General features: G+C 46.1%; 1 protein-coding gene across 4 annotated transcripts in view; it reads left to right on the top strand.

Moving 5' to 3' along the window:
- GLI2 (GLI family zinc finger 2) overlaps positions 1 to 21,451 on the top strand; it is a 124,601-nt gene that overhangs the window by 7,670 nt on the left and 95,480 nt on the right. Inside the window, exon 1 of one of the 4 annotated variants that reach the window (XM_040440302.1) lies at positions 14,646 to 14,779. The exons of the other annotated variants lie outside the window; for them this stretch is intronic. The gene's annotated coding sequence lies outside the window, so the exon portion shown is untranslated. Of the gene's footprint in view, positions 1 to 14,645; positions 14,780 to 21,451 lie in introns of those variants that run through there. 4 annotated transcript variants of the gene reach the window in all.

Here is a 21,451-nt window from a genome sequence, read left to right on the forward strand (position 1 = left end):
TGGGTGTTTTGTAGACTGTATTATTTTCCCTTATAACATGGTAATAAGGGAAAATAATAGCATTCTTAATACAGAATACATAGTACAATAGCGCTGGAGGGGTTAAAAAATAAAAAAAATTAAAATTGAACTCGCCTTAATCCACTTGTTCGCACACCCCAGCTTTTCTTCTGTCTTCTTCTTTGAGGAATAGGACATTTGATGACATCACGGCGCTCATCACATGGTCCATCACATGATCCATCACCACGCATCGCACCTGTGCGGAAAACTCGCCCGTGTGAAAGGGGCCTTAGGCTAGGTCCTCTCGGATTATATTTTATAATGCTAGTCTATGGTGTCCCATCCTGGGTGTTTTTTTTTTGCGACTGTCGTGTTGCAGTGCGACACCATAGACTAGCATTATAAAACATGTTGTGCGACATTACTGCGACAAATGCCGTTGTGTAGCCTTATTGTGAGCCAAAGCCAGTAGTGAAGCCGAGTCAGAGATCCGTTATATTGGAAAGATCTGGTCCTGTGTTTTTGACCCCTCACCTGGTTTTGATTCCTAATAACTGAAGTGTGAACTTGGCGCTCTTGCACACCGCCGTTGCCTTGCCGTGCCCGTATTGGGGGCCAGCAAATTCCAGACCCCAATGCATGGAACGGCCGTGTGCATGAGCCCTTAGGATAAGTAAATCTGGACAATGTTTCAAGTTTTCACCATTTCCAAGATCAGCTCATCCTGATCAAATATTTCCGACAGCTGAGGGTTTGGTACAATTGTATCCAGTACAGACAATGCTCTGTGAGCTAAACAGCCTGCACTGATACATTGTGACCAGGGGCGTAGCTATAGGGGAGGCTGCTGCTTTGGGGCCCTGACCCAGAAGGGGCCCATCCAGGAGGAGGAGGACTAAAAGATTTGGTCAGGGCCCCTCAAAAGTAATAGACAATGAAACTATATACAGTGACCGTATAGACAGCGTATAAAACAGATGGAGCAGCGGCCGGCCCCGGTCTGAGAGGGCGATCTTTACTAGCCACAGGAATGGGGGCGGCATGAAAGGAAGGGGTCGCTAAAAACTTACTGTGGGATGGAGCCCCATTCAAAAATTAGCTGCGGGGCCCAGTCATTTCTAGCTGCGCCACTGATTGTGACAGAAAAGCAGAGACATTTACGCTGCTGATGTATTTGGCTCATGAGGCGACATAAGGGGATTAATCTGCCGGATTCCAGTTTCGGCAAACCCTCCACCATTATATGATACATTGGGAAGATTTATTTTCTGCATTTCAGATTTGCTTTCAAGGGAAAATTTAGCAAATTACCTCATCCGCATCGTTCGGCGGGCTGGCAGTTCTTTTTTTTGTAAATGGGGCAGAACAGTTTGTTCATCTGTCATCTGGAGACAGGTCCAGATCAAAGTCCATAGAGGCCTATCTGCTGCTCCATAGCTAAATAATGGCCGTATACAGTGCCCACAGGCTGCTGCCATACAGCAAGCACACAGCAGCGCCAGAGTAACATCCCGATGTGGGGCCCAGGAGTAACAGTATCCGCTCAAAAGCTACAGCCTGTGTTCTGACCCATGACGGGTGGAGCAGGCCCTGGCCCATCGCCCCAAAAAGCCCGTGCTGTAACATGGTCCTGAGATACAGGGAGTGCAGAATTATTAGGCAAGTTGTATTTTTGAGGATTAATTTTATTATTGAACAACAACCATGTTCTCAATGAACCCAAAAAACTCATTAATATCAAAGCTGAATATTTTTGGAAGTAGTTTTTAGTTTGTTTTTAGTTTTAGCTATTTTAGGGGGATATCTGTGTGTGCAGGTGACTATTACTGTGCATAATTATTAGGCAACTTAACAAAAAACAAATATATACCCATTTAAATTATTTATTTTTACCAGTGAAACCAATATAACATCTCAACATTCACAAATATACATTTCTGACATTCAAAAACAAAACAAAAACAAATCAGTGACCAATATAGCCACCTTTCTTTGCAAGGACACTCAAAAGCCTGCCATCCATGGATTCTGTCAGTGTTTTGATCTGTTCACCATCAACATTGCGTGCAGCAGCAACCACAGCCTCCCAGACACTGTTCAGAGAGGTGTACTGTTTTCCCTCCTTGTAAATCTCACATTTGATGATGGACCACAGGTTCTCAATGGGGTTCAGATCAGGTGAACAAGGAGGCCATGTCATTAGATTTTCTTCTTTTATACCCTTTCTTGCCAGCCACGCTGTGGAGTACTTGGACGTGTGTGATGGAGCATTGTCCTGCATGAAAATCATGTTTTTCTTGAAGGATGCAGACTTCTTCCTGTACCACTGCTTGAAGAAGGTGTCTTCCAGAAACTGGCAGTAGGACTGGGAGTTGAGCTTGACTCCATCCTCAACCCGAAAAGGCCCCACAAGCTCATCTTTGATGATACCAGCCCAAACCAGTACTCCACCTCCACCTTGCTGGCGTCTGAGTCGGACTGGAGCTCTCTGCCCTTTAACAATCCAGCCACGGGCCCATCCATCTGGCCCATCAAGACTCACTCTCATTTCATCAGTCCATAAAACCTTAGAAAAATCAGTCTTGAGATATTTCTTGGCCCAGTCTTGACGTTTCAGCTTGTGTGTCTTGTTCAGTGGTGGTCGTCTTTCAGCCTTTCTTACCTTGGCCATGTCTCTGAGTATTGCACACCTTGTGCTTTTGGGCACTCCAGTGATGTTGCAGCTCTGAAATATGGCCAAACTGGTGGCAAGTGGCATCTTGGCAGCTGCACGCTTGACTTTTCTCAGTTCATGGGCAGTTATTTTGCGCCTTGGTTTTTCCACACGCTTCTTGCGACCCTGTTGACTATTTTGAATGAAACGCTTGATTGTTCGATGATCACGCTTCAGAAGCTTTGCAATTTTAAGAGTGCTGCATCCCTCTGCAAGATATCTCACTATTTTTGACTTTTCTGAGCCTGTCAAGTCCTTCTTTTGACCCATTTTGCCAAAGGAAAGGAAGTTGCCTAATAATTATGCACACCTAATATAGGGTGTTGATGTCATTAGACCACACCCCTTCTCATTACAGAGATGCACATCACCTAATATGCTTATTGGTAGTAGGCTTTCGAGCCTATACAGCTTGGAGTAAGACAACATGCATAAAGAGGATGATGTGGTCAGAATACTCATTTGCCTAATAATTCTGCACGCAGTGTATAGCGGCACATGCCGTGGCTGTATTGTGTGGGTTCGCTCTGGTAGACGGGGTGTGCGGAGGCAAATTACCAGTTCTTAAATCAAACTTCCGTGTTTATTCACACATAAAGCAAAAACAAAACGTCACTTTGCAGTCTTGGTGTTAGTTCACACACAATGGAAAGTCCAAATCGCCTTGTTGGCAGTTCTGCCTCCAGCCGTCCATAGCAGGCTTTTAGGGGGCCGGTTTCCCTTACAGACGGGTCTCAGCCTCCAGCACGGCACAAGCCTCAGATCCCAGCACACCTCCTGAGCTCCACTGTCAGACTGAGATAATCCTCCTCACCTGGCAGTGCTGGCTGGTTTTTAGGCCTTGGCAAAACCCGGCCTGGAACATGGGGAGTAGTCACCCACCCAGCACTTTGACTACTCCAAGTAAGAGCCGTCCCGGATCAGCTATACAGCCATACTAAGTATTAAGGTGTCAAACAGCAACTGCTGCTGACACATAAAAACCGGCTGACACGTGTCCTCGAACCTCGGTGACACGTACCTATCATCCACGATGATTCCTTGTACCTTCTTACAGTATGTAGCCGTACAGGAACCAGTGGGAGTGAATGCTGAGTGGTTGCCTTTCTCTGGATGATTTCGCCACATTTTTCTACATTCGGTGAAGTTTGTGTCTCGTTTATTCCTGCAGTTTTCAGTTTTTATGTTTGTATCCACAACTCACATCAATAATTTTTCCCGTCCAGGTTTACAAGGCGATAAACCGGCAGGAAGATGCAGATTTCTGGGTGCGCTGCTCCTGAGCAGAGCCGGGGGCTGACATCCCTCATCCAAATATTATTCTGCAGCGGAGCTGAGGGTGGGATCCGGCTCCGGACTTATAAACTGGCTCTTTCATTGTGCGAGAATTCCGGAGAGGAGGGAAAAAAATGATATTTTTTTAGCGCACTGCATGAAAGGGAATTTAAACAAATATTGTGCTCCCTGCGAAAGGCCGGTGCCAAAAAATAAAGTAAATAGAGGCCAGTAATCCAAAATATACAGCGGGGCGGGGGGCATCAGACGCCCTCAGTCACAGAAAGAGATTGTAGAAATCCACTGGATTCTGTGATCATTAATAACGCCTTCCCCCGAGCGACACGGACCGACTGCGGTATAGAGGAGAACATGTGTGGCCTGCGGTCAGTCCGTGTACACAGCACACAGGTCCTCTCATCCAGACCGTGCAATAACATGTAACGTCAGCGCAGGGGTGCACCGAGCCTTTCTGCTGCCTGAGGCGAAAACTGAAACGGCGCTCCGACCCCCCGATGCCAATTTCTTAACCTAACCCCTTCTCTCCAGCCCTACTGGTAAAGACATGACATTACATGCAGGGTGATACAGCGCCACATACTGTGCCCCCTGTGCTTCCCAATACTATACTGCAGAAACAGATAATCCCCCCCCCCCACTTGCTCCTACCTGGTTCTGCCTGAGGCAATCGCCTCACCTCGCCTCATTGGTGGCGCACCCCTGTGTGAGCGGCTAAGGGAGGGGAGTGTGGGGTTCTCCAAGACTATATCGCGCATCAAGGGCTTAGATACAGCAGCTCAGCAGACAGTATCGCACATCAGGGGCTTAGATACAGCAGAAAGTATCACACATCAGGGGCTTAGATACAGCAGACAGTATCGCACATCAGGGGCTTAGATACAGCAGACAGTATCACACATCAGGGGCTTAGATACAGCAGACAGTATCACACATCAGGGGCTTAGATACAGCAGCTCAGCAGACAGTATCGCACATCAAGGGCTTAGATACAGCAGCTCAGCAGACAGTATCACACATCAGGGGCTTAGATACAGCAGACAGTATCACACATCAGGGGCTTAGATACAGCAGCTCAGCAGACAGTATCGCACATCAAGGGCTTAGATACAGCAGCTCAGCAGACAGTATCACACATCAGGGGCTTAGATACAGCAGACAGTATCACACATCAGGGGCTTAGATACAGCAGACAGTATCACACATCAGGGGCTTAGATACAGCAGCTCAGCAGACAGTATCGCACATCAGGGGCTTAGATACAGCAGACAGTATCGCACATCAGGGGCTTAGATTCAGCAGCTCAGCAGACAGTATCGCACATCAGGGGCTTAGATACAGCAGCTCAGCAGACAGTATCACACATCAGGGGCTTAGATACAGCAGACAGTATCACACATCAGGGGCTTAGATACAGCAGACAGTATCACACATCAGGGGCTTAGATACAGCAGACAGTATCACACATCAGGGGCTTAGATACAGCAGACAGTATCACACATCAGGGGCTTAGATACAGCAGACAGTATCACACATCAGGGGCTTAGATACAGCAGACAGTATCACACATCAGGGGCTTAGATACAGCAGCTCAGCAGACAGTATCACACATCAGGGGCTTAGATACAGCAGACAGTATCACACATGATAGCATTAGATACAGCAGTTCAACAGACAGTAGAACACATAATGGGCTTAGATACACAGCTCAGCAGATAGTATCACACATGGTCTTTGATACACAGGTTCAACAGTCAGTATCACATGTGACATAGATACAGCAGCTGAGCAGATGGCGTCAGATATGATAGTAGATCCACCAGATATATGCATCAGTATCACAACATTGGACACCATAACTCTTGCGTGGGGTGAAAATGACCGGGATTAACATGGTAGAGCTTTCACCTTAGAATATTCTGCCAGAAAATGAGCCCTGAATTGTGTTACATAAATATGTATAGAGGCCAGAGCTTTTCTTTTCTGATACAGAGCTCCAAATCCCCTGCATAGTCACAGTCATGGCATACAATTCTGTCTGCCTGCAGCCACCACTAGGGGGAGCTCACTGCATAATGTGTTAGAACTGAATACAAAGTGTGTATTGGATGCAGTGAGCTCCCCCTAGTGGTGGTTTCGGGCAGACAGCATTGTAGGGCATGACTCTATGACTATGCAGGGGCTTTGGAGCTTTGTCTTACAGATCAGCCCAGAATATTGTACCTAAATATCAATGTGGTCTCTGTGGACAATAACTGGAAGTCAGATTGCCCATCTTGTGGTTTAGATTGCAAGCTTTTCAGGTCAGAGCTCACAATGATGATGCACGATTGGAGTTTTTGTAAAGTTTTTTTAGCTCTGGCTCGGAGTCCTGTGATTTCTGTTCGCTTCTCGTTCAAGGTCCAGGGAGAAATAGTGACTTAATTGGGACTGTTTAACCCCTGAGTGGCTGGTAAATATTTGGGGGGGGGGGGGGTTGTTGCAGTGTTACTGTCAGTATCCACTGACGAGGATTAACATGAGAATAAAGCCGCTGTCACCTCCATTGTCCTGAATGCAGAGTTCCAGCGGTTACAGAGAATGGGCGACTGAATCTAAAGAAACTGCCCTCTATTCAGATGACTGCACGTTCCCAGCCCCAGGACTGGCGTGGTGGCACTCCTCTCCTGGCACCATTTACCGCAGTATTTATAGTATTTGCCCGATGCTCTCACTTCTGCAGTGGGTGATACTGATATTTCTTAGACCCTGCTTATCTCAGCCCCCAGAAAAGCGTCGCCACTTCTCTCCGCTCCCATGTTTCTCGGACAAATATGGCCCCTGTGACAGCTCCTCAGATCTTGTCACCCAGCTTTTCCGGATGCTGAGGGGCTGCCTCGTTACACTGGATATAAGGGGTTGGAGGAAGCTGATGACGGTCTGTATGGGCAGCCATATTGGTAGTCGCCCAAGTCTTTGGTCTTGCGGCTGATACCTGATACAATGGCGCGCCGCGGCCTGCCTCGTACATTATTACAATTTAATTGGCTCTGACAGTGACTCCCCAGTGAAGGTGTTTTTTGCCGCTCTCGTGTAACCTGACTGCATGATGAATTGTGTGCACTTATAGATTTTTGCGCACGCGGTGATATATCCGGTATCTGCTCTGCATTAACATACTTCTACGGCCCCAGTCGCCTTTAACCCTTTCCTCGCCGCCGGCCAGCAGCCTCGGAAGGTGGGGTACAAGTTAAGCTGTTTTCTTAGTACACAAGAGGAGGCTGAAGAGCTCTCAGGACAAGTAGCCGCTCTCGGCGCTGACACAATGCGATAAGTCACATCCAGCGGGGACGGCGGCGGCGCGGCCTGGAGGACACTTGTGTTGAGCTGAATTGATTGAATTTTAATGGCTATTAGCGGCCGTGAATAGCAATGATTTTATGGGGTGTCTTGTGCGGGCTCGACATTAACAAGCAGAGAGGGACCATTGTGCAGCTGTCGTGACTCTATGGATTCCAGCACTCTAACGTTAACCCTTTTATCCCCTCCACAGCCTGCGGCGGTTCTCTCCTCGCACGGATACGTCATATCATCTCCATAATCTATAGGCTCTCCTGCTTAATCTGCCATCGTGTACTGTCCTATATTAACCCTTAAATACTGCGCAGCGGGGGGGCGGCCAGGATGAAGATTGTAACAAGCACAAGAAATATCAATATTGTAAAACAGTAATTGTCAGTAGTGCAACATTTGTATCACTTTATGTGAGAAGTGTAACCAATGAGCCCCCGTGTGACCCCTCTAGAAATATACACATTAATTATTCACTATTAATAATTGTAGGCTTTATCCTAAATATGAATCTGTGTCCTCCAACAATGCTCATCCTAAGCTTCCTGTTCCATGAATATGACCCCAGAACTTCAGTATGGACTGACACACGCAGTTATCAGCCAGGACGTGGCTGATGTGTGGACTGTTGGGTGACAATCCCAGTGTACACTGCCGTGGTGGTGACCAGTGGTTTTCACCCAGACGGTAGCTTCAGGCCCAGGAAGACCATTTTTCATCACTTGAAGGAGTCACTTGAGGGTGCGGTGAAATATCGGCTTCTTCCATACGTTTCTTCATATGTGGTTCCTGGACGGCATCCACGGCTGCCCACGCACATACTTCACACCCTCTTACCCGCTGTCTTTCTCTTCTCCACATCCGTGCCTCGTCTTATAATACTTCTGTGGATTCCTAAACCACCAATAGACAGGAGGCCAGTGCGGCAGGTTTCAGAAGACCGGGGGCTTCCATTGGTGACCCCCAGATATCCAATTTCAGGGACATATGAAGTCATCAGGATAGAATCTGATGAATAACACAGGAGTAGATGGAGACTGGCGCCCAGCTCTCCTGTCTGGACGTCCCTGGACATGAAGGCCTCACCATGCGCAGACCACGTCTTACTGTGTCTTGTGGTCGTAGTAATCAGATTTAGATGGAAAGCTCTGTGGTCCAGTGGACTTCTGTCTGTGACCTTTCTCAGAGGCTCTATGGACACCTACGGGAACATAGCTTATGATATAGCGCCATCTGATACAATGTGTCTTTAAATGTGCTCCAGGCCCCTCCCCTTTATTGAGGCCCCTCCCCTTCCTTGATAATCTCCATCTTTATTGTAGTTTATAATCTTCTGTCCTTACTGCAATCATCTCTCTCTGCACTGAGCTTGTGCATATACACAGCAGGCTGCAGGGTAAAGCATGGGGAGGTAGAAAGCAGCAAACGAAGACTCTTATGAGACAGGAGGTGGATTTCAGGCTAGCCCAAACTCCAAATGACAATGCAGCTAAGCTAGATCTGGTGACGGAGGCGCCATACGAGTCATGTGGCCCTCCGGTGCCACGGCCTGAGTGACCACGTTACTCTCCTGTGTCTGTTCTGTGGCAGACGTTACCTTTATCCAGTGACCATTAGATCCCATGGCTGGGGGTCTCTGCTGCAGCTTTTAGTTCTGACCCTTATTTATGGACTGAAGGGCCCGGGCCCCAGACAATAGCAATCTTAATCATTCATTGTAACCTTCAATAGATCCTTTCATAAGAGGCTCATTTTCTGGGGAGAGCTAAATTTAGGGGCTTTATGGATGAGAACCAGTGGTCTCTGGGGTCAAAGGTTAATGGCGGTGACATTACACGGGCTCTTTACATGTCCACGTCTGAAGATGAAACACAGACCAAGAGCCCAGTCATGTAGCGTGTAGTGCTCTGCGCTTCTCTGAGAGGGTATCACACATAGTGGGATTGGATACAGCACATCAGGAGACAGTATCACATAGGATTAGATACACAGCTCAGCAGACAGTATCACACAGGATAGTATTAGATACACAGCTCAGCAGACAGTATCACATAGGATTAGATACACAGCTCAGCAGACAGTATCACACAGGATAGGATTAGATACACAGCACAGCAGACAGTATCACACAGGATAGGATTAGATACACAGCTCAGCAGACAGTATCACACATGATAGGATTAGATACACAGCACAGCAGACAGTATCACACAGGATAGGATTAGATACACAGCTCAGCAGACAGTATCACACATGATAGGATTAGATACACAGCTCAGCAGACAGTATCACACATGATAGGATTAGATACACAGCACAGCAGACAGTATCACACAGGATAGGATTAGATACACAGCTCAGCAGACAGTATCACAGAGGATAGGATTAGATACACAGCTCAGCAGACAGTATCACACAGGATAGGATTAGATACACAGCTCAGCAGACAGTATCACACAGGATAGGATTAGATACACAGCTCAGCAGACAGTATCACACAGGATAGGATTAGATACACGGCTCAGCAGGCAGTATCACACATGGTAGGATTAGATACACAGCTCAGCAGACAGTATCACACAGGATAGGATTAGATACACAGCTCAGCAGACAGTATCACACATGGTAGGATTAGATACACAGCTCAGCAGACAGTATCACACATGATAGGATTAGATACACAGCTCAGCAGCACAGTATCACACAGGATAGGATTAGATACACAGCTCAGCAGACAGTATCACACAGGATAGGATTAGATACACAGCTCAGCAGACAGTATCACACAGGATAGGATTAGATACACAGCTCAGCAGACAGTATCACACACTGTAGGATTAGATACACGGCTCAGCAGGCAGTATCACACAGGATAGGATTAGATACACAGCTCAGCAGACAGTATCACACAGGATAGGATTAGATACACAGCTCAGCAGACAGTATCACACAGGATAGGATTAGATACACAGCTCAGCAGACAGTATCACATAGGATAGGATTAGATACACAGCTCAGCAGACAGTATCACACAGGATAGGATTAGATACACGGCTCAGCAGGCAGTATCACACAGGATAGGATTAGATACACAGCTCAGCAGACAGTATCACAGAGGATAGGATTAGATACACAGCTCAGCAGACAGTATCACACAGGATAGGATTAGATACACAGCTCAGCAGACAGTATCACACAGGATAGGATTAGATACACAGCTCAGCAGACAGTATCACACAGGATAGGATTAGATACACGGCTCAGCAGGCAGTATCACACATGGTAGGATTAGATACACAGCTCAGCAGACAGTATCACACAGGATAGGATTAGATACACAGCTCAGCAGACAGTATCACACATGGTAGGATTAGATACACAGCTCAGCAGACAGTATCACACATGATAGGATTAGATACACAGCTCAGCAGCACAGTATCACACAGGATAGGATTAGATACACAGCTCAGCAGACAGTATCACACAGGATAGGATTAGATACACAGCTCAGCAGACAGTATCACACAGGATAGGATTAGATACACAGCTCAGCAGACAGTATCACACACTGTAGGATTAGATACACGGCTCAGCAGGCAGTATCACACAGGATAGGATTAGATACACAGCTCAGCAGACAGTATCACACAGGATAGGATTAGATACACAGCTCAGCAGACAGTATCACACAGGATAGGATTAGATACACAGCTCAGCAGACAGTATCACATAGGATAGGATTAGATACACAGCTCAGCAGACAGTATCACACAGGATAGGATTAGATACACGGCTCAGCAGGCAGTATCACACAGGATAGGATTAGATACACAGCTCAGCAGACAGTATCACACAGGATAGGATTAGATACACAGCTCAGCAGACAGTATCACACAGGATAGGATTAGATACACAGCTCAGCAGACAGTACACAGGATAGGATTAGATACACGGCTCAGCAGGCAGTATCACACATGGTAGGATTAGATACACAGCTCAGCAGACAGTATCACACAGGAGAGGATTAGATACACAGCTCAGCAGACTGTATCACACAGGATAGGATTAGATACATAGCTCAGCAGACAGTATCACACATGGTAGGATTAGATACACAGCTCAGCAGACAGTATCACACATGATAGGATTAGATACACAGCTCAGCAGCACAGTATCACACAGGATAGGATTAGATACACAGCTCAGCAGACAGTATCACACAGGATAGGATTAGATACACAGCTCAGCAGACAGTATCACACAGGATAGGATTAGATACACAGCTCAGCAGACAGTATCACACACTGTAGGATTAGATACATGGCTCAGCAGGCAGTATCACACAGGATAGGATTAGATACACAGCTCAGCAGACAGTATCACACAGGATAGGATTAGATACACAGCTCAGCAGACAGTATCACACATGGTAGGATTAGATACACGGCTCAGCAGACAGTATCACACATGGTAGGATTAGATACACGGCTCAGCAGGCAGTATCACACATCTTAGGGTTCACCTGATCGGGACTCGCAGATCATCCACCTTTTTGCTGCCGGATTCAAATGAATGGAACTGATTATCAGTCACAGAAAATTCTGCAACAAAATCTGCAGCTTGTGAAGGCGCCTAAGATGCGGAGTCTCAGCCGGCAGCATCACACACGAGGGGCTTAGATACACTGGCTCACATGAGAGGCCTAGGCTACTCTCACACTGGCGTTTTGGCTTTCCGTTTCTGAGATCCGCTCAGGGCTCAGCGGTCCAATACGGATCAGTTTTGCCCTTAATGCATTCTGACTGGAAAAGGATCCGCTCAGAATACGTCAGTTTGCCTCCGTTCAGTCTCCGTTCCGCTCTGGAGCGTTTTTCTGTCTGCGATGTGGTGCGGAGCAAGACAATGGGGACGGATCCGTTTTCTCTGACACAATAGAAAACGGATCCATCCCCCATTGACTTTCAATGGTGTTCATGACGGATCGGTTATGGCTATTCAAGACACAATACAACCGGATCCGTTCATGACGGATGCATGCGGTTGTATTATGGTAACGGAAGCGTTTTTGCAGATCCATGACGGATGTGAAAGTCGCCTTAGATGCACCACTGTGCAGCGCTGGAGATTCTCTGCTTTCTCTCTATTTCTGGGAATTTCTTCTGCAGAGGTCGTGTGCTGGGTTTCTGCAGTTTACTGCTCAGCCTGGATTCCGTCATTGATAACGTCTTGGGTTTTATTCTTCAGATGTCTCAGATCTTTAAGGAGGTCTGGGGTCTTTTTGAGGTTTCTGGGGTCTTTCTTTCTAAAGTTTCTCTGTGAGTCACTGGGTTACCGGCTGCAATTCTGAGTCAAGACATTAGTCAAATATTCCAAGTCCTGACTGTTACAATGTGTCAGCGCAGGTAAAATGTATCAGTCTGAAGTTCCATCCGTTTACATGTTTTTCAGGACTGGATACATTGTAACAGGTCCTCAGCAGTGAGACGTATTAGGTCTGTACAGGGTTTCTGTCTGTCAGAAGTGGCAGAGGATTTTCAAGACTGGATACACTGTAACAGATCCTCAACTGTGAGAGTATTAGGTCTGTACAGGGTTCAGAAGTGGCAGAGTTTTCAGGACTGGATACACTGTAACAGATCCTCAGCAGTGAGACGTATTAGGTCTGTACAGGGTTCAGAAGTGGCAGAGGATTTTCAGGACTGGATACACTGTAACAGGTCCTCAGCTGTGAGACATCTGTACAGGGTTCAGAAGTGGCAGTATTTTCCATGCAGACTGTTTGGGTTTGCAGGGGCTTCTGGGTAACGATGGTTTGGGGCTTTGTGGATCCTCTGGTTTTATTAGATCCCACTTTTTCCCTTTTATGGTGTGAGGCTCCGTCATTATGGAGGGGTGGGGGGTGATACTGGAGTAATAATGAGTAATCCGGAGTATCAGTGAGTCACATCAGAAGGGGTCAGGAGTTCAGTTCACACAGAGCAGTAATAATACGGTGGCCCCTCACAGTCCTGAACGCCCAGCTGGATCTTTTTATCCCCCCGCCTCCCCCCAAACCTGACAGGAAACAGGGGTGTCAGCATAACCGCCCCCTCCGCGGCCCCCGCTGTCCTGAGGGGCTTCCCTGTGCTGGTGTGGCCCTAGGAGCGCAGGAAATTGCTGTCTTGTGTGTATTAATATTTAGAAATGGCGTTCCCAGCAGATCCCAGATCATTGCTTTATCTCCTTCATCCGTCACATTCCCGAATCTCCGATATGATTCATCTAGAGAGATGAGGGCGTCAGCATGGAGGAAGGAGACTGTGTCCACTGGAGACCGCAGGAAGGATGGGCTTAGATACACAGCTCAGCAGGCAGTATCACACAGGATAGGATTAGATACACAGCTCAGCAGACAGTATCACACAGGATAGGATTAGATACAGAGGCTCAGCAGGCAGTATCACACAGGATAGGATTAGATACACAGCTCAGCAGACAGTATCACACAGGATAGGCTTAGATACACAGCTCAGCAGACAGTATCACATAGGATAGGATTAGATACAGCATCTCAGCAACAGTATCACACAGGATAGGCTTAGATACACAGCTCAGCAGACAGTATCACACAGGATAGGATTAGATACACGGCTCAGCAGACAGTATCACACAGGACAGGATTAGATACACAGCTCAGCAGGCAGTATCACACAGGATAGGATTAGATACACGGCTCAGCAGACAGTATCACACATTATAGGATTAGATACACAGCTCAGCAGACAGTATCACACAGGATAGGATTAGATACACAGCTCAGCAGACAGTATCACACAGGATAGGATTAGATACACAGCTCAGCAGACAGTATCACACAGGAGAGGATTAGATACACAGCTCAGCAGACAGTATCACACAGGAGAGGATTAGATACACAGCTCAGCAGACAGTATCACACAGGATAGGATTAGATACACAGCTCAGCAGACAGTATCACACAGGATAGGATTAGATACACAGCTCAGCAGACAGTATCACACAGGATAGGATTAGATACACAGCTCAGCAGGCAGTATCACACAGGACAGGATTAGATACACAGCTTCACAGATATTGTCACACATGCTTAGATACAGTATCACACATGAGCAGCTTAGATACAGTGGCACTGTCCTCTGGTGACTCGGCTGTGTCCTTTCGGAGGATATTTGCGCTCGTATCTTTCAGCGCGGGATTATTAGCGCAGATCTCGGGAGCAGACGAGGATCTTGAGGACGGATAGGCCGGGACTTGTAAGGAGCAGGAAGCGCTGGGTTCTGTCAGACGTTGGCGGTGACAGGAGCCTCAGGATCTCGGATTTCTGCTCTGGAGGTGTTTGGATTATGTCTCGCTGTCTATTTGGTGCTGACATTGTCTGTGGCGCTCTACGCTGTCACATGTCCAGGGAGCGCTAACTTTACGGTAATTTCCCATCTCCATAGACTCCTGTGTCATCACTTCACGTCAGGCGCTGTTCACACCAGACTTGTGCTGGGAAAGCCGATGGTGCATCCACTAAACCCAATGGAGGCGAGAAGAGTGTGACCTCCTCCTCTGTAGGGCTGTATGTCGGGGGAAGCAATCAGTGTGAACAGGGCCTAACAGCGGGGATTACTGCATTGTTTTATCACAGTGATGAGATCTGGCGGCGTCACCGGTAATATCAACCTGTGGCGGCGCATGAAAGGGCGCAGTCTTGTCCCTTCATCATCGCCAAGTAATGATGCCCCCCCCCCCACAATATGTCAGACAGAAATTGTGCAGATCTGATCTTCATGCAATCATAATGATCAGATTGTCTGCGCAGTAGAGTGGCGGGTATATGTGTGGGCTGTATGTACGGTGTATAGAAGTGCAAGTGCGCAGGTATGTGCGATACGTGTATATTATATATCTGTATACAGTTACATTGTGTCCCCCGTCTCTATATGATACGTGTATATTATATATCTGTATACAGTTACATTGTGTCCGCACTGTATCCCCCGTCTCTATATGATATGTGTATATTATATATCTGTATACAGTTACATTGTGTCCGCACTGTATCCCCCGTCTCTATATGATGTGTATATTATATATCTGTATACAGTTACATTGTGTCCGCACTGTATCCCCCGTCTCTATATGATGTGTATATTATATATCTGTATACAGTTACATTGTGTCCGCACTGTATCCCCCGTCTCTATATGATATGTGTATATTATATATCTGTATACAGTTACATTGTGTCCGCACTGTATCCTCCGTCTCTATATGATATGTGTATATTATATATCTGTATACAGTTACATTGTGTCCGCACTGTATCCTCCGTCTCTATACGATATGTGTATATTATATATCTGTATACAGTTACATTGTGTCCGCGCTGTATCCTCCGTCTCTATACGATATGTGTATATTATATATCTGTATACAGTTACATTGTGTCCGCACTGTATCCTCCGTCTCTATATGATATGTGTATATTATATATCTGTATACAGTTACATTGTGTCCGCACTGTATCCCCCGTCTCTATATGATATGTGTATATTATATATCTGTATACAGTTACATTGTGTCCGCGCTGTATCCTCCGTCTCTATACGATATGTGTATATTATATATCTGTATACAGTTACATTGTGTCCGCACTGTATCCTCCGTCTCTATACGATATGTGTATATTATATATCTGTATACAGTTACATTGTGTCCGCACTGTATCCCCCGTCTCTATATGATATGTGTATATTATATATCTGTATACAGTTACATTGTGTCCGCACTGTATCCTCCGTCTCTATATGATATGTGTACAGTCATGTGAAAAAATTAGGACACCCTTTGAAAGCATGTGGTTTTTTGTAACATTTTTAATAAATGGTTATTTCATCTCCGTTTCAACAATACAGAGAGATTAAAGTAATCCGACTAAACAAAGAAAACTGAAGAAAAGTCTTTTCAAGATCTTCTGTAAATGTCATTCTACAAAAATGCCTATTCTAACTGAGGAAAAAGATAGGACACCCTTGCCCCTAATAGCGAGTGTTACCTCCTTTGGCTGAAATAACTGCAGTGAGACGGTTCTTGTAGCCATCTACCAGTCTTCGACATCGGTCTGAGGAAATTTTACCCCACTCCTCAATGCAGAACTTTTTCAGCTGTGAGATGTTTGAGGGGTTTCTTGCACGTACAGCCCTTTTCAAGTCACCCCACAGCATCTCAATAGGATTCAAATCTGGACTTTGACTTGGCCATTCCAGGACTCTCCATTTCTTCTTTTTCAGCCAATCTTTGGTTGATTTACTAGTATGTTTTGGGTCATTGTCATGTTGCATGGTCCAGTTCCGCTTCAGCTTTAATTTTCTAACTGATGGTCTCACATGTTCTTCAAGCACCTTCTGATACACAGTAGAATTCATCGTGGATTCTATGATGGTGAGCTGACCAGGTCCTGCTGCAGCAAAGCAGCCCCAAACCATGACACTTCCACCTCCATGCTTCACAGTTGGTATGAGGTTCTTTTCTTGGAATGCTGTGTTTGGTTTACGCCAAACATGTCCTCTGCTGTTGTGTCCAAATAATTCAATTTTGGACTCATCTGTCCAAAGAACATTATTCCAGAAGTCCTGGTCTTTGTCAACTTTATCGCTGGCAAATGTCAGTCTGGCCTCGATGTTTCTCTTGGAAAGCAAAGGTTTCCTCCTTGCACACCTCCCATGCAAGTTAAACTTGTACAGTCTCTTTCTGATTGTAGAGGCATGTACTTCTACATCAACAGTAGCCAGAGCCTGCTGTAGTTCTCGAGATGACACTTTAGGGTTTTTGGATACCTCTTTTAGCATCTTGCGGTCTGCTCTTGGGGTGAACTTGCTGGGGCGACCAGTCCTGGGCATGTTGGCAGTTGTTTTGAAAGCCCTCCACTTGTAGACTATCTTCCGGACAGTGGAATGGCTGATTTCAAAATCTTTTGAGATCTTTTTAAATCCCTTCCCAGACTCATAGGCTGCTACAATCTTTTTTCTGAAGTCCTCTGACAGCTCTTTTGCTCTCACCATGGTGCTCACTCTCACTTCAACAGTCAGGAGCACACCAAACTAAATGTCTGAAGTTTAAATAGGGCAAGCCTCATTCAACATGCAGAGTAACGATCTACTAATTATGTGCACCTGGTGTGATATACCTGTGTGAGATCTGAGCCAATTTAAGAGGGAATACATGTGAGGGTGTCCTATCTTTTTCCTCAGTTAGAATAGGCATTTTTGTAGAATGACATTTACAGAAGATCTTGAAAAGACTTTTCTTCAGTTTTCTTTGTTTAGTTGGATTACTTTAATCTCTCTGTATTGTTGAAACGGAGATGAAATAACCATTTATTAAAAATGTTACAAAAAACCACATGCTTTCAAAGGGTGTCCTAATTTTTTCACATGACTGTATATTATATATCTGTATACAGTTACATTGTGTCCGCGCTGTATCCTCCGTCTCTATACGATACGTGTACATGTGTAACTATGAATGATGTGTATATGATATCTGTATTGGGATCACTGGAAAAGTACCGGATGCTGCCGGGGTAGAAGCGGGGCCCCACCGATCCCGCGCTGATGTCCTAAAGTCAGGCCATCAATATCCAATTCCTGGATAAGCACTTTATACCGAGCAGGTACAACTGGTAGGAGATGGAGACGTAGGACCGAGCCTGGGGACGCACAACATTGTCAGTTTTATTGCCAGGTGCACAGACCTCAAGATTTATACCTAATCCACCTCCGGAGCCAACCACATACATCTGTCCGTGTGAGAATCCTGCAGATTAGTGCGGTGGCCGGCAGTGATCGGCCTCGGTCCTCAGTTATCATCACTGTAAATGACAGCTTAGCACTGGAATCATTTAAGAGGTATAGTTTCATCTGCGTTAGGCCTCGTGCACATGACCATGTCCATATTGCAGTCCGCAAACCAAATGCAAACTACGGTCGTGTGCATGGGCCCTTACCCCGTGGAATAAGATCCTCTGCTCTGGCGGTGCATCCAGTGTCGGTGTCCAGTCCAATACACCCTGGAAACGTGAAATGAAAATCTGACGGCCAGAGAGGCTTTAAAGAAGTTCTCCGGGCTTTTAATATAGATGGCCTACAGGGCTGGCCTTAGGTATTCAGACGCCCTGTGCGAGCTAATCTTGTGGGGCCCCCACCCCCGGTTCACCTAAAGATGCACAAAGAGGAAAACAATCATAATAATCATACCCTGTCACCCATTCCCAGTCCCCTGCCCCCTTAATCGTATCCAGTGTCACCCATTCCCAGTCCCCTGCCCCCTTAATCATACCCAGTGTCACCCATTCCCAGTCCCCTGCCCCCTTAATCGTATCCAGTGTCACCCATTCCCAGTCCCCTGCCCCCTTAATCGTATCCAGTGTCACCCATTCCCAGTCCCCTGCCCCCTTAATCATACCCAGTGTCTGTCACCCTTATCCAGTCCCCTGCCCCCCTTAATTAGACCCTGCCCCCATTTAATGAAAGATATTTGGTAAAAAATAAATAAATAAATAAATAAGAACAGGTTCTCACTATTTGAAGTCTTCTGCTCCCTCCCTGTCTGCGGAGCACCGGACGCCGTCCACACATTGAGCGGATCTTTCCGCGGCTCTCTGTGAAGGCGCATCACTTGGACGCTGCGCCCGCGCCCCTAAGCTCCTCCTCCACGCTCCGGAACCTGACCTGGCAGCTACAGCGGCTCAGCTCGCCAGGCTTGCCTCACACAATCTCAGGCCGGCCTGCTGTGAAAGACCGACTGCGAGCTGTGTCGGCCGCCGGGTGCCCCTGTTGCCATGGCGCCCCTGTTGCCATGGCGCCCTCACAGCTCTCACACCCCAAAGGCCGGCCCTGATGGCCTATCCTGACTATAGGTCATCAGTATAAGATCTGTGGGGTTCCGACGCCTGGCACCCCCGCCGATCAGCTGTATGAAGGGAAGGAGCGGGCATCGATTTATCTAGTAAAGTCCACGATCGGCTACTGGCAAATGCAGACACACTGCGGACATACAGGCCATGTCGGTGCCCATATTACAACCACATCTGTACTGTAGTGCCAAACCTGGGGTGAATTGCTCCAGTCGTTTAGATGCCTATAGAGAGAGGACAGACAGACATCCAGTCTTACAGTCTATACAGGACAGACAGACATCCAGTCTTATAGTCTATACAGGACAGACAGACATCCAGTTGTATAGTCTATACAGGACAGACAGACATCCAGTCTTATAGTCTATACAGAACAGACAGACATTATAGTCTATAGAGGACAGACAGACATCCAGTCTTAGTCTATACAGGACAGACAGACATCCAGTCTTATAGTCTATACAGGACAGACAGACATCCAGTCTTATAGTCTATACAGGACAGACAGACATTCAGTCTTATAGTCTATACAGGACAGACAGACATCCAGTCTTATAGTCTATACAGAACAGACAGACATTATAGTCTATACAGGACAGACAGACATCCAGTCTTATAGTCTATACAGAACAGACAGACATTATAGTCTATAGAGGACAGACAGACATCCAGTCTTAGTCTATACAGGACAGACAGACATCCAGTCTTATAGTCTATACAGGACAGACAGACATCCAGTCTTATAGTCTATACAGGACAGACAGACATTCAGTCTTATAGTCTATACAGGACAGACAGACATCCAGTCTTCTAGTCTATACAGGACAGACAGACATTCAGTCTTACAGTCTATACAGGACAGACAGACATCCAGTCTTATAGTCTATACAGGACAGACAGACATCCAGTCTTATAGTCTATACAGGACAGACAGACATCCAGTCTTATAGTCTATACAGGACAGACAGACATCCAGTCTTATAGTCTATAGAGGACAGACAGACAGACATTCAGTCTTATAGTCTATATAGGACAGACAGACATCCAGTCTTCTAGTCTATACAGGACAGACAGACATTCAGTCTTATAGTCTATACAGGACAGACAGACATCCAGTCTTACAGTCTATACAGGACAGACAGACATCCAGTCTTATAGTCTATACAGGACAGACAGACATCCAGTCTTACAGTCTATACAGGACAGACAGACATCCAGTCTTATAGTCTATAGAGGACAGACAGACAGACATTCAGTCTTATAGTCTATATAGGACAGACAGACATCCAGTCTTCTAGTCTATACAGGACAGACAGACATTCAGTCTTATAGTCTATACAGGACAGACAGACATCCAGTCTTCTAGTCTATAGAGGACAGACAGACATCCAGTCTTATAGTCTATACAGGACAGACAGACATCCAGTCTTATAGTCTATAGAGGACAGACAGACATCCAGTCTTATAGTCTATAGAGGACAGACAGACATCCAGTCTTATAGTCTATAGAGGACAGACAGACATCCAGTCTTATAGTCTATACAGGACAGACAGACATCCAGTCTTATAGTCTATACAGGACAGACAGACATCCAGTCTTACAGTCTATACAGGACAGACAGACATCCAGTCTTATAGTCTATAGAGGACAGACAGACAGACAGACATTCAGTCTTATAGTCTATATAGGACAGACAGACATCCAGTCTTCTAGTCTATACAGGACAGACAGACATTCAGTCTTATAGTCTATACAGGACAGACAGACATCCAGTCTTCTAGTCTATAGAGGACAGACAGACATCCAGTCTTATAGTCTATACAGGACAGACAGACATCCAGTCTTATAGTCTATACAGGACAGACAGACATCCAGTCTTATAGTCTATACAGGACAGACAGACATCCAGTCTTATAGTCTATAGAGGACAGACAGACATCCAGTCTTATAGTCTATACAGGACAGACAGACATCCAGTCTTATAGTCTATACAGGACAGACAGACATCCAGTCTTATAGTCTATAGAGGACAGACAGACATCCAGTCTTATAGTCTATAGAGGACAGACAGACATCCAGTCTTAGTCTATACAGGACAGACAGACATCCAGTCTTATAGTCTATACAGGACAGACAGACATCCAGTCTTATAGTCTATACAGGACAGACAGACATCCAGTCTTATAGTCTA

This window comes from Bufo bufo, chromosome 7 (genome assembly GCF_905171765.1).
Source record: "Bufo bufo chromosome 7, aBufBuf1.1, whole genome shotgun sequence".
Taxonomy (NCBI): Eukaryota; Metazoa; Chordata; class Amphibia; order Anura; family Bufonidae; genus Bufo; species Bufo bufo.